General features: G+C 39.5%; 1 long non-coding RNA gene across 3 annotated transcripts in view; it reads left to right on the top strand.

The window, feature by feature from the left end:
* LOC309811520 overlaps positions 1-14271 on the top strand; it is a 111048-nt gene that overhangs the window by 3249 nt on the left and 93528 nt on the right. For all 3 annotated transcript variants that reach the window (XR_014295198.1, XR_014295199.1, XR_014295200.1), the window contains one exon: positions 6129-6267. This is a non-coding gene — a long non-coding RNA (uncharacterized lncRNA). The remainder of the gene's footprint in view (positions 1-6128; positions 6268-14271) is intronic.

The following is a 14271-nucleotide window of genomic DNA, read 5'->3' as shown; positions in this document are numbered from 1 at the left end:
AGGCGACTATAGAAAGTCAGTAATCGCGTAAGTATTGAGGATTTGGGGCAGGAGCTAAATACAAGGTGACCCTCCCCTTTCCCCCATCCTCCCTCACCCTGCCTCTTACTGTGTAGAGCTTCTAAACTGAGTACTTGCGAAGAATCCAGTAGTGGCTCTAGGTTTCATGGAGACAGGTTCTCTGTCCTGGATCCACCACCTAAGACTATCCAGGCAGTTGGAAGCTCTCACCTTTCTCCTGCTAAAGCTTGCAGGTTGATAATGGGTTAAATATCAATCTAGTGTATCTAAGTCTTTATAGTTTCCAAGTTAGTTGTATCTTAGAAAAGAATGGAGGTGTATATGTGCATGTGTGACCTGTTCTGCAAGATTGTAAGCATCCCAAGGTCAAAAACGTCATGGTGTTTATGCATTGACTGAATTTGGACCAGCAGATCATTTGTTTCAGATTGAGGTGGCCCCAAGACTAAGATGCCAAGAAGCACACTTGTGCTTGTTGTTTGTGGAGTACAGGCCAAATGATCCAGAATAAATCTCCAGTTTCTCTCCTTAGCAAATGCACAGAATATGGCAGAAGGGAAGCAGCCTTTATGATGGCTTTTTGTGATGGATTTTTCCCCAGCTAATTAGGTGCATAGTGGGTATTGAGCAGTGTGGTGTGCAGCCAGCAGTGGGGTCCACCTGGCCCTGGAAGGGGTTTAGAGAGGCCTACCTGTTCCTGTGGCATGGATTTCGTGGCCACGTTTGCCAACTCTCTGAAGCTCTCTCAGGGGAAGGGAAAGAAGGAGTGAGAAGACAGCTGTCCTCTGTTAAAGTATATGAATCTGAATTCCTCTGCTGGCTTTAATGGATTCCAGAATTAAGGCTGAGGGCTTCCCTGGTGGCGCAGTGGTTGAGAATCTGCCTGCCGATGCAGGGGACGCGGGTTCGTGCCCCGGTCCGGGAAGATCCCACATGCCACGGAGCGGCTGGGCCCGTGAGCCATGGCCGCTGAGCCTGCGCGTCCGGAGCCTGTGCTCCGCAACGGGAGAGGCCACAACAGTGAGAGGCCCGCGTACCGCAAAAAAAAAAAAAAAAAAAAAAAAGGAAAAGGAAAAGCTGAAGGCAGAACCAGTAGACTGTTTTCTAGAACAATGCTGTGAGAGAAGGATACAGTAAATTCTCACAATAAGGCATTTCCTTGCTTTCTCCATCAGTTGGGTCACTGAGCCTGCAGCCCGGCCCGTGCCTCCGTTCTCTATGCTTACCTTTAACTGGAGCTCCTCCAAGCAGCCCTTCGTGCTGTGGCCCACCCAGAGCCTCAGCCCGGGCCAGCTGGTACAGCACTCCTGCATTTCCTCCCTGGAAAACTGGTGCTTCTAGAGCTTCTGCTACTATTGCTTGCAGCCACCAAGTTGCTAAACTTGCCTGTTGCCTTAGTTACTGATACTATCTCCACAGTCACCTCAACTTCCCATTGCTGGGCCTGCATACGTGCTTGGGTCTTAGATGTTGGAGGCCCTGCTAAAGTGCTTCCTTCTTGCCTGGTTGGGCTGGGATGGTCCAGATCACTTGTCTTTTCTTCCTGCTGTGGATTCTTCTGGTTCTTCCTTCGCTGCCTTCACCCACACAGCCGTAAAAGTGAGCTAATGCACTCTGGCCATTCCTCCTAAAGGTCCCCTTTATGACTGGCAGGCCCAAAGGTATGGAATGGTACCTCCTGTGCACCTCTCCTTGTAGCTGCAGGAAGTACCCATGTACCCACATGTGAAGGCTGGTTGCTGGTCCCCTTCAGGCCAGTTAGGTTTCCTTGAGTTCAGTTGAACGCACCTTCATCCCCATCTGTTTATGGTGCATTTATCATATAAGTTTCAGGCTTATTTATTTTAGAAAATTTCAACATTGTAGAAGTTACGTATTAGTCATGGAAAGTAATGCTAACTGCTATATCATACAATCCTTGAATAACAGTGGAATAACCCAATACTAGTTTACTTCTCACTTACTTAAGAGGCCCGTGTGGGTCAGGTGGCATCTTTTCTCCAGTTGGTGACTCAGGCACCCAGGCTGACTCCTTGTAGCTATGCCATTTGGAACTTGACTTCCAAGTTTGCTGTGGAAACAGAAGAATGTATGGGGGAAGCACACCTATTCTTAATGACGTCAGCTTTGAAGTGACACTTAGGACCTCTGTTCACACCAGAAAGCAATCCCAAAGCCCCATGTACCTGCAAAGGAATCTGGAGAATATAGTATTTTTCCCCAGGAAAATAGAAGTAAATTTGATGATTACCTAGCTTTTTCTCTGTTACAAGTTTTGAAGGGAAACCCCCCTCTTTTCTGTATAAGGGAATGTCCAAGGCTAGTATGCTCCAGACTCAAAAGGACAGAGAAAATAGAATGCACTGTTTAATCAGGTATAAAAACTAAGATGAGTACTATAGGCCAATATTTGGTTTTTGCTTTTACGGAGCTGATTCAAGGACAAAGTTCTCTTTGAGGTCAGGGAGAATTACATTCCATGGAATTGAAACAAGGTGTCTGGAGGAAAATGAGGATGTGACGAGCCAAAGGATCTCCACTTATTGTGGAAACAGCTGTATCAGTGTTAAAAGCCCTAAATCCATCTATTACAGATCTCCATAGTGTTTTTATTGCCAGAGTAGTTTCCAGTGACTTGGAACTTGGGAAGGTTTAGCCAACAAGCTATAGTGATATTCCAAAATCCAGGAATTAATCATGTCTTTTCTGGCCTTTTACTTTTAGTCCTAATAGATGCTATCAGCACTCTCCCTTCCTTCTCTGTCTTGGTTAACATTTTATTTGTACCTTTAATGATTTAACAGATGTCAAACTTTGTTACGGGTTTGACAAGGGTTGACGTTGCTCGAACGTCCTTGCCCGGGTCTGGTTCATTTATGAGGGGATAACAGACCACTGATGTCATTTTCACGTGCTTTGATGGAAGTTTTAGTGTCCCAACTCCCCTGTGGACAGAGTTTTACACTTCTAAAGTGGTTGCAGCCTTCTTGTTAAGTTCTTTTCCCAACACACTCTTGCATTTGACTTTCTCACTGAACAGTATATTGTAATACCATTTAGGATAGTTGGTTCAACACCAGTATGCTCAAATTTTCCAGATGAGAAGTATAGTTAAGAGAAGAAAACTCTAAATCTCCTCTTTTTTAAGAGAGATGATGGACATCGCACATTGATTTGTAGTTCTAGTCTTCGAAGAGACTAGAGAAAACTTGTGCTGTCTGTTCTTAGAATAGTTGCATTTATTGTTTAAAATAGCCTGACTTCTTATTTTCATTCCTGAACTTATGTGTGAGGAGGTCTTAGAAGTCATGCCAGAACTTTAGAAGCCAGTTGATTGGTTAATGCTCACTGGCCAGATTCAAAGCACCTAAGGAAGGCTCTGGCCAAAGAGAAAAGGTAAATGGGGATCCCTTGAGTGCCAGGAGACATATGTTATGAACTATACTGATCGTGGAGAAGACCTGGCCTTTACCTTCAGTATTTTATAGCTAAATGAACTGTGTGAAAAATCAAAAATAAATTAACTGTATTAATACGGCAGGAAAAGCATGGTCAGAGGCAAACCAATGATAATACCTAAACGAAATGAAGGTGAAAATATTTGGCTGGTATTCTTTCATGCAGAAATATTTTTTAAAAAAGTCCAAATAGGAGTCAGGGTCAAGTGAAGGAATAAGAGTTGAGAGGTTGTTTCTGGTGCAGATCCTTTAACTTACTGCCTATATGACTTTGAGGGAAGTTCTTTAACTTTTAGGAGCCTCTGTTTCCTCAACCAAGAAATAGAGTAATGTGGACCCTGGCAAACACATTAACGGATTGTGGATCAGATGAGACAGTATATGTGAAAGTGCTTTAAAACGGTAAAGTGCTGTGCAGGTAGCTTCCCAACCCCACATCCACACACAGACTGTTGCGGCTCTTCATTGCGGCACAAGGAAAGAATCCCACAGGAAACAGCACTTCTGGGTGGAGGTGGTGTGGAGGCGATCATTTTCTTGGTATGTTGTTTGTCACCATAAGTACATGTAAAAACAGTAATGTTGGTAGAGACCATTTTTTCCCCAAAAGTTCACTTCCAGCTGCTAAAATCATTTGCTACGTGAATGGAAACATAAGTACGGTAGTATGTGGCACTTGGTGATGGCTCCAGATCAATTCTCTGACAATCAATTTGCCAAATTACCAATTGCAGGAAGCCATCAGGTATATATCTTTTACCAGGGTGGAGAAGGTTTGTAAAGAGCCTTTTCACCAGCAGAAGTAGAGGCAGGGCCAGGGCATACACCTGCAGAAATAGAAAAGGCTGTAAAGTGTGTTTAAAGGAAAGCTCATCCATCCACATCTTAAATGCTGAGTGCTGGAGAATTGCTTCAGCATCTGAAATGTGAATCACATGGGAAATTGATAACTGAGCTGCCCTCTCCAGTCATTTGTGAAAACTACTGGTGTGAACAATCACCAAAACTAATCTTCTGAAAAAATTCGACAATAACTCAGTGAATTGGTCATTCAGAAACTTTGTCAGACCGGTAAGGGGTGACCATTGATCACTGTTTCAAATGAGAGTGGGTTGGATCTAAATTGCTTTCCCTGTCCGTGTGTGTGTGTGTGTGTGTGTGTGTGTGTGTGTGTGTGTGTGTGTGTGTGTGTGTTGAGGAAGGGGGAGCACTGCAGTAGTGGCATTTAGGTAATGGAGATTTTCAGAGCTCGATGAGAGATAGACTCATAGTTTTCTATAGTTTATTCAGTTTGGAGCAGGATCCAGAATAGTATTGAGGGTAAGGTAGGAGCGGAGGCAAATGCTGGGGGTGAAACGGCCCTTGGAACCCAGGTGTACAGGGCCCATCCCATGAACACTGGAGTTCAGACACAAAGAAGCCAATCAGATTTCAGAAGCACCTACAGTGGGTTTAGAGCTGTGGTTAGGGAATGGCTCTGGAGCCCCTCAGGTGGTCAGAGATGTGGGCTGGTGACATCAGTGTCAGCATCTGAGAGCAACAAAGGACCAAAGCAGCCAGTGCTGAGCCAGAGGTCAGGAACCCCAAGTTCTGGCCCCAGTGTTTCCCTTAAATTCATGTAAACCAGTGTTTCAAATTCTTTGTGCAGGATTATTTTTTTGAATGTCAACCCATTTTGGATTGACATATGGTCTTGGTGTACATGACATACACTCAGCTTGTGCCACATGTGACTTACCAGGTGAATTAGGTGACACCCAAACTGGTTTACACTCTGTTCAATGAGATGAGTACACTACTGATCGTGGGCTTGCATGTCACAGAAATACCAAATTACTGTAAGTTTTTCAGTGTTTATTTTGTTTTTGATCTTATCTTTGTGAACTGATAACAGTTTATGGACTTCCAATGGAGTGCATGGTCTCAAAGTTGTTTTCTATTTTGACACTTTGAAATGCAGATGTGGGAGGGGCACTAATCTTTCAAATACAGTGATGCTTCCTTTATGGGTCATTATTGGAGATTGAGAAGGTGAAACTTAATATAGGTGAATGCTTCAGAAAATAGAAGCTTAAAATACTGGTTAAAAGGAGACTGGTTGTTTTGCAACCTCCATTTCTTCTTCTTCCTTAGTATTAGAACCCATAATCTTTGGTTGGACTCATGACCCTTGGAATAAAAACTACATTTCTCAGCTTCCTTGTAGCAAGGTGTGGTCATTTGCTAAATTCTGGACAGTAGCATATAAGCAGAGGTGGCGTGGCAACTTCTGGGAAGCCTGAAAGGGAAAGCCCTGGAATGTGGACATAATTGCTGGGGCTCCAACACTGATATGCTTGGCTGCTTTGGGAGTGTAGGCCCTGTAAAGCACAGCAACAGGACAGATGGAGCCTCAGCCCCTCTCTCCGTGGACTCAGTGTGGCACATCAGCCCCAGCTGCAGTGTCAGACGGATGTGAGACAAGGAAATTCGATTCCATAGTTTTCAGTGGTGTTTTATTTATTTGCTGAACCCAATCCTTAACGATATAAGTATAATTTTAAAGTCCTGATATTTGTATTAAAATATTTATTTAACAAAACATAGTTTATTTCCCTAATCCTTAAACAGAGAGTTCAAAATGTGATTTAATCTCTTTGTGATTAACAGGCATCACGACACAGGGCTATGATTATCTGTGCCATCATCCAGGAGACCACAACTGCTTGCTTATGAGGACTGTGCTTATAAGATTGTTTTCCTTGTCAGCTCTACCACTTCTTACTTGCAGTGTGCCTGCATCTACAAGGTAAGACTATATTCCTTTAAATTTTTTCTGCTTCCAGATGGCTGCAACATGGAAACCAAAAGTATTAAAGTTGGGTTAGATCAATTCCACCTCTATTTATTAAACACCTACTTACATGCCAAGCACTGAACTGGGTGCCAGGCATCCACGTATGAACTAATATAATCCTCAGTCTCAAGTTGTTTAAAATCCAGTGGGGCATTATTAGTGCCATCAACAAAGTATTCTAGGAGCCTTAAAGAGGAAGCTATTACTTTTGTCTGGTTTGGGAGCAAGGTTGTTAGGAGGGGTGGGAAATGTGCCCAGAAAAGGTAACATTGGAGCTGGGTGCTGATGTGGGATGTTACCCGAGGAAGAAGTTGTTGATAAAGTCACTCCACATAGGGACATAGCTCAGGAGAGCCATAGCAGAGTGACAGTGGATGCCACATTGGTGAGGTAGCCCAAGGAGGTGGAGGCATGTAGCTGGAAAAGGAAGTTGAAGGCACATTTAGATGGATTTTGAATGGTTTATTTAAGAGTTTGGTCTTTGTGGGCAATTGGGAGCCATTGAAGTGTGTTGTTTGTTATTTGTGTGTTTTTAAGCAGGGCAAGGATATGACAAAATATCTAATCTTAGGGAAATAATGTCAGACAACTCTGTGAAAGAAAAATTGAATGGGAAAAAGAATAAAAAAAGGTAGGAATCTACTGCAGTAAATTTATACTACGATCTATTACATTATAGATCAGAACAGGACCCAAGACATTGGCTACGAGGAGGGGGGATGCTTGTGAGATACGTTTTTAAAGAAGCAAGAAGACTTGCTGGGGGAAGGTTGGTTGTATCTGTGTATGTGGGACAAGGAAAGGGAGTCAGTTACAGTTTCAGTGAGACTGACCACACTTTTAACTGCGATGAGACTCAAAAGGAAGATTAAGTTTAGGGAGGAAGGTGATTTTCATCAATCAGATTGTGTTGAGATAAGATCTAAAGAACATCAAGTTTTAATGTTCTACAGGCATTTACAAATTTTAATTATCTGCTCCCTAGGGCAAGGTCTGTGTTTATCTCTCTTCCTGTGGTATCCCCAACAAACGGTGTTTGACTATGACCACTGCACAGTATCAAATATATATTGAGATAATGACTAAATAATTCAACTAATGGAAAGGTCTAGGGAATAGATAGGTATTTGGAAGTCAGCAGTATATGTGTGATGTTTGGGTCTGTGGGAATTGAAGAAATGAACAATCAAAAGCTTAAAGAGGTGAAAAGAGAATTTAGGAACCTTAGGAAATCTCATATAGGAATAAAGAGGAGAGGTAGTGAGGATGTATCAGAATGGGTGATCAGATAACAACATGTTCTAGAAAACAATACAGTTTTAAGATTGAGACAGTGGTGAATTCTATTAAATGCCACCACAGAGTAAAGTTTCATGAGGACTAAGCTCACTGGTAAATTTGGAATTAAGAATGACAGAGACCATTTAGAGAGCAATTTCTGTAGAGTGATGATTCTCAAACTTCAGTGTGCATCAGAATCATCAGGAGGGCTTGTTTGGTAGGTCTGGGATATTTGCATTTTTAACAAGTTGCCAGGTAATTCTACACTGTTGCTGATCCAGGATCATGCTTGAAGAACTGTGAGAGAAAACGATCAGATTATTTGGGGATGAAAGAGACTTTCCTAAAGGAAGAATTCCTGGAAAGACGAAAAAAAAAAAAAAAAAAAAAAAAAAGCCCACTCTCCTCACTAATTAAGACTTCATCACCTCCTGGTGGAAAAGCAATAGAATAGATTTTTCTTAAATATTTGAAGCTGAAGAACTTTTGTCAAGACATGCAGCCTCTTTGAACTTCTGTTTCCTGTTCTGTATAAATAGGAGTAATAATAAAACCTACCTCTATGCATTGTTCTTAGGAATAAGTGAAACATCAGTGTTGTGATAGCATTCACCTATGTTTAGTGCTCAAATAAATAATGTTGAATCTGAGCATATACACTGTTTATCAAAGGCCAAAAAGCCTATACATAAATGCATCTGTTAACAATAAAAACTGCCTCTACAAACTTCTAGCAGTCCTCCAAAATATTTTTTATAATTGGCACTCCAGTGCCATCTATAAATTATAAATTGAGCAAATATAAAAGGCTTGATGACTGTTTTCAGGGACAGTGGAATTTAATACCACAAAGCTTTTTCCTTCTTTCTCTTTAAATATGTGCTGTTCCAAAATTTTCATCTCCCGAAATATTTTCCTCTGGTCACTTTTAAAAATAAACATTTAAATTAACCATTCAACATTTCTTTCATTAATGTGATGAGTGAATATAAATCATTAAAACATGTTTGAGGAAAGACTACAAAAATCTATTCAAATAAAAATGTGAATGTTTGCTAAAGAATTTAATAGGAAGCCAAAACAAACTCTGTCAGTATTCTTTATTAAACAAGTGAAGTATTCCTTTAAGTCACACTATATTTAAATAATGCATCCACAAGACTAGGTAAACAAACCAGGATTTTGAGAAATAAAATTTAAATTTGTCTTACAGATATTCTAATCCAGTAATTAGACTTAGGAAGGCAATAGTTACTGAGTGTGGTGTTTTATGGCTATATAATAATAATATTTTAAGATTGTGTCTGCATATTAAGAAAAGGAAAATATTTATGATAATATCAACTTCATATAATTGTTCTGATCATTAAATTAAATAATATACATAAAATCTTTAGATTACTTGGAACAGATTAAACACAATAATAACGACAATAATATACATAATAGCTACCACTATTTTTGTCTGAAATTATGGTCAAGTTGTTACATTAGCCTAGTTTAATCACTATTACATTATTATGTAGTATATATTATCATTAGCCTCATTTTACAGATGAGGAAATTAAACCTTAGTGAGGAAGTAATATCCCAAGTACCACAGCTAGTAAGTGGTGGAGGCAGTGTTAGAACCCAGGCTCTCTACCTCTAGAGCTCTCCCTCTCCCCTGCAAAACCACTACTATACAACACCTCCATGTGTTGGTGCACATAGTATTGTGAATCTAATAGAAATGTTGATGAGGGAAGGCATGATACTGAATGTGTATCCAATGCATTTAATTTGAAGGATTTAATTATAAAGCATGTTGACGTTAACTTGAATGCAGGAAATGTGTCTAAAAGAAGACCGTGATCATGTAGAGAGTTACCAAAACATGCAAATAAAATGCTATACACATTTAACAAATCACATATCTGATAAGGGGCTTGTATCTAGAATAGGTAAAGAACTCTTATTACTCAGTAACAAATAGACAAATAACCCAATTAAAAACTGAGCAAATAATCTGAATAGACATTTCTCCAAAGAAGTTATATAAATGGCCAATAAGCACAAAAAATGGTGCTGGATATCATTGGCCATGAGGGAAATGCAAATCAAAAACACGAGATACCATTTCACACCTACTAGGATGGCTAAAATAAAGAAGTCAGATACACTCATACACTGCTGGTGGGAATGTAAAATAGTATGCAGCCATTTTGGAAAATAGTCTGGCAGTTCCTTAAATGAGTAAACATAGAGTTACCACATGATTCAGCAATTCCACTCCTAGATATATACCCAAGAGAAATGAAAACATATGCCCATCCAGAAACTTGCATATGAATGTTTATAGCAGCATTATTGATAATAGCCAAAAGGTGGAAACACCCAAATATTCATCAACTGATGAATAGATAAATAAAATGTGGTATATCCATATAATGGAATGTTATTTGGTCATAAAAAGGAATGAAGTATTGATATATGCTACAACATGAATGAACCTTAAAAACATTATGCCAAGTGAAAGAAACCATACAAAAATCAATGGCATTTCTGTATGGTAACAACAAACTGTCTGAAAAAGAAATAATGAAAACTATCACACTTGCATAGCATAAAAAACAAGAAAATACTTAAGAATAAATTTAACAAAGGAGGTGAAAGATCCGTGTGCTGAAAACTATGAGACTGTGATGAGAGAAACTGAAGAAGACACAAATAAATGGAAAGATATCCCATGTTTATGGATTGGAAGAATTAATATTGCTAAAATGTCCACAATACCCAAAGCCATCTATAGATTCAGTGCAATCTCCATCAAAATTCCAATGGCATTTTTCACAGAAATAGAAAAAAACTATCCTAAAATTTGTATGGAACCATAAAAGACCTCAAAGAGCCAAAGCAATCTTGAGAAAGAAGAATATAGCTGGAGGCATCACATTTCCTGATTTCAAACTATATTACAGAGCTATAGTATTCAAAACAGTATAGTAGTGGCAAAAACAGGCATACAGACAAATGGAACAAAATCAAGAGCCCAAAATACACCCTCACATAAACAGTCAACTAATATTTGACAGGAGAGCCAAGAATATCCAATGGAGAAATTAGTCTCTTTAGCAAATGGTGTTGAGAAAACTGGATATTCACTTGCAAAAGAAAAAGAAATGAAACTGGACCCCTATCTTACACTACTCACAAAAGATAACTCGAATTAAAGGCTTAAATGCAATACCTGAAACGATAAAACTACTAGAAGAAAACATTGGAAAACTTCCTCGACATTGATCTTGGCAATGATTTTTTGGATATGACACAAAAAGCACAAGCAACAACAGCAAAAATTAGTGGCACTACATCAAACTAAAACGTTTCTGCACAGCAAAAGAAACAGTCAACAAAATGAAAAGGCAACCTATGTAATGTTAGAAAATATTTATGAACCATATAAATAATAAGGGGTTAATATACAAAACATATAAGGAACTCATACAATTCAATACCAAAAAAACCTCCAAATAATCCACATAAAAATGGACAAAGGACCTAAACAGACATTTTTCCAAAGAATACAAATGTCTAACAAGTACATGAAAAGGTGCTCAACATCACTAATCATCAGGGAAATGCAAATCAAAATCACAATGAGATATCGCCTCACATCTATTAGAATGGCTCTTATCAGAAAGGTAAGTGTTGGAGGGGATATGGAGAAAAGGGAACCCTTGTGCACCATTTTTGGGAATATAAATTGATGCAGCCACTGTGGAAAACAGTATGGAGGTTCCTCAAAAAATTAAAAATAGAACTACCATATGATACAACAATCCCACTTCTGAGGGTATATCCAAAGGAAATGAAATCAGTACCTCAAAGAGATATTTGCACTTCCGTGTTCATTGCAGGATATTCATAATAGCCAAGACATGGAAACAATCTAAGTGTCAGCAGAGGAAAGGATAAAGAGGATGTGATATATATATATATACATATCACATACATATACACACACACATACACACACGTACTGGAATATTATTCAGCCTATAAAAGAAGGAAATCCTGTCATTTGTGACAATGTGTGTCTACCTTGAGGGCTTATGCTAAGAGAAATAAGTCAGAGAAGGACAAATACTGTATGATCTCACTTGTATGTAGAATCTAAGAGAGCCAAACTTATAGAAACAGAGTAGATTGGTGGTTGCAAGGGCAATGTTTATTACTGAAATTTCTGAGAAAAACCTTAAATGGAGGCATGTAATTAAATTAGGGTACACAATTATCATAGAATAGTATTCAACTGTTAAATGAAAAAGTGCAGTGACTATTTAGCAACATGAACAGATTATTATAATGGCATATTAAGCAAAACAAATAAGTAAACTTCAGAAACAAAATCCCTACCAGAATGCAAACTTAAATCAACTGCCTAAAATTATTGTATATATATATATATATATATATATGAACAAGGGTTAGGTGGAGACACAGAAAAATTGAAAGTTTGATTTGTTGGAAGAGAGGAACTGTAGGTAAATATTTTTATTTTCTTTCCATTTTTATCAATATAATGGGCAAAAAATAGGAGATATATGGTGCAGTGGAGAAAAAGTGCTGTCAGTTGCACTTACCAAAGCTGACTGCTATGGCAATGGGTGAAGTAAAATAGGAGTTAAGATATTAGGTGAATCATTAGAGATGTCTGATACCGTTTATCAAATATTAGTTTAAACTAAAACTTTTGCAAAAAATGTTCAAGGCACTTTAGGAAGGTTTTACCTTATTGTTCAACTCCTTACCCCAAGTTTGGGAAAGGAATTGCTGTAGGAGATGCCATCCTACCACTGTGTCCCCAGAGGTGGACACATAAGAACTAAGTGCTGATATCAGGAGTTCTCACATAAGACCAGAGGAAGATGGTACATAGAAACCAAGGAAGTGGACAAACCTATGCATGAATGCTGAGCCCATCAGCTGGGAGATCGGGACCAAAGGACTGTAAAACCAAAGATGCCAAAGTTGGATATGGAACCAGAAGTAAGAGTAAGTGCAAGAAAGCCAGAAACAGACATCCTGATGTTTCATAGTAATCTGAGATGATTTTTAAAATTTTCATGCTACTTAGTGTGTAGAAAACTGGAAAGAGCATCACTCTCAAACTTACAACAGAAACAATGACAATAGCAAAAAGCCAGATAATCTGAAAAATCATGATTTTTCATGAAACCATCAGAAAATTGAGATCACAGGGCAACCAACTAATCCAAAGTCTTAGGAAGCACAGGTACCTCCAAGGAGAGACAAAACAGGAGCAACTAGGGCTTACCTGGGGCTGATGCTACCAGACGCCACACAAACTGGTAGGAAAAATTCTGCTAAAAACTTTCACAAATTGCTTAAGGCCAAATAGGGGCCAGCATGAAAATATAGAATGCCTGCAAGTGGCAGACACAAGGAGAAATAGCGCCGTTTTCAGGCTCTTCTCCACAGAACTCAAAGGGTCCTCACCAAAAACAGTGAAGGTAAGATGAGAGTACCAAGAAAGCCATCCTAGGATCTGGGAGGGGGGAAAGCATCCACAGTAAGAAGGTCAAGAAGACCAGCCTGCATCCTTCTCTCCTACTTTTTTTCTAAGAAACAAAAGTCCTAAGCTACTGGGGGAAGGGCAGTGACCCCTGTGGCACTTAGGGTATTGGTGAAGACACATGGAAGCTGGTGGCAGGGAACTGAGAAATCTTCTCTACCTCTGAGGGAGGTACAAGAACACTCCTGGTCCTAGACCATTAGAGGTCTTCTACAGCTGGGGACAGGGCAGGATCACAAGAGGGCCCCACCAGTACAACCCAGGGACATAATTCCTGCCTAAAACTAAAGCTTAATCAGAGTAACACAGTAAACATCCCACCTCCTCTTCCCAAAACAGAGACTAAGAATCTTTAAGCAATAGCTAATAGCAGTCTACTGCTGGAAGAGGGGCTAGACTGTGCAGGGACACCTGTCTGAGGCATAGGAACAAAGACCCAAAGCTGAGGAAAACTTTTTTTCCTCAGATACTGAGGAAAACCCTCTGACAAACCAACCACTACAATAAGCACAAAGTAATTCTATGGGAATTTGAAACATATGGTGCACTGAGAATAACCTTAGCAAGATCCTTTTTGACCCACCTCCTAGAGAAATGGAAATAAAAAAAAAATGGGTAGGAAGACAAGAGTGGCAACAAGTGAGCCTTGATTCAGAGACCTATGGTGGTGGCTAATAGAGTGCAGATTTCTTAGGGCTACTACAGAGGGGAAGTTGACCTGAGTGTTGATTTGTACATAAAAACAACTGGTACCCAGCAAGCAGAAGGTGAACATCAGTTTCAGCAGTGGAAAAATCATGGTACTTTATTTACCCTGTTTCCAGATATAGGATAGTTTACAGAGCTAGAGTATATTGAAAAAGAGATCAGTCCTTTTGAAAAAGAACCTGAAATGCCATCTCAAGTACAGTATGGTAGTGGCAAAAGTATGACCAGTGGGACAGGTCCTTCCCTTAATGGCCCTGTGGTCAAGGTAATTGTCCTCTGTGGAATACCCAGGCTTCTTAAGTACTGTAAAATATGAGGGCTGAGATGATACTAGTACTGGGACATCTGAAATATCATGTTGGTCCTCTGGTTAGAGTGGGGATTTATGG

Source organism: Mesoplodon mirus (assembly GCF_964341445.2).
Source record: "Mesoplodon mirus genome assembly, chromosome: 10".
In the NCBI taxonomy this organism is placed as follows: domain Eukaryota; kingdom Metazoa; phylum Chordata; class Mammalia; order Artiodactyla; family Ziphiidae; genus Mesoplodon; species Mesoplodon mirus.
The sequence above is the reverse complement of the archived record's forward strand: the minus strand, read 5'-3'. Positions and strand labels throughout refer to the sequence as shown.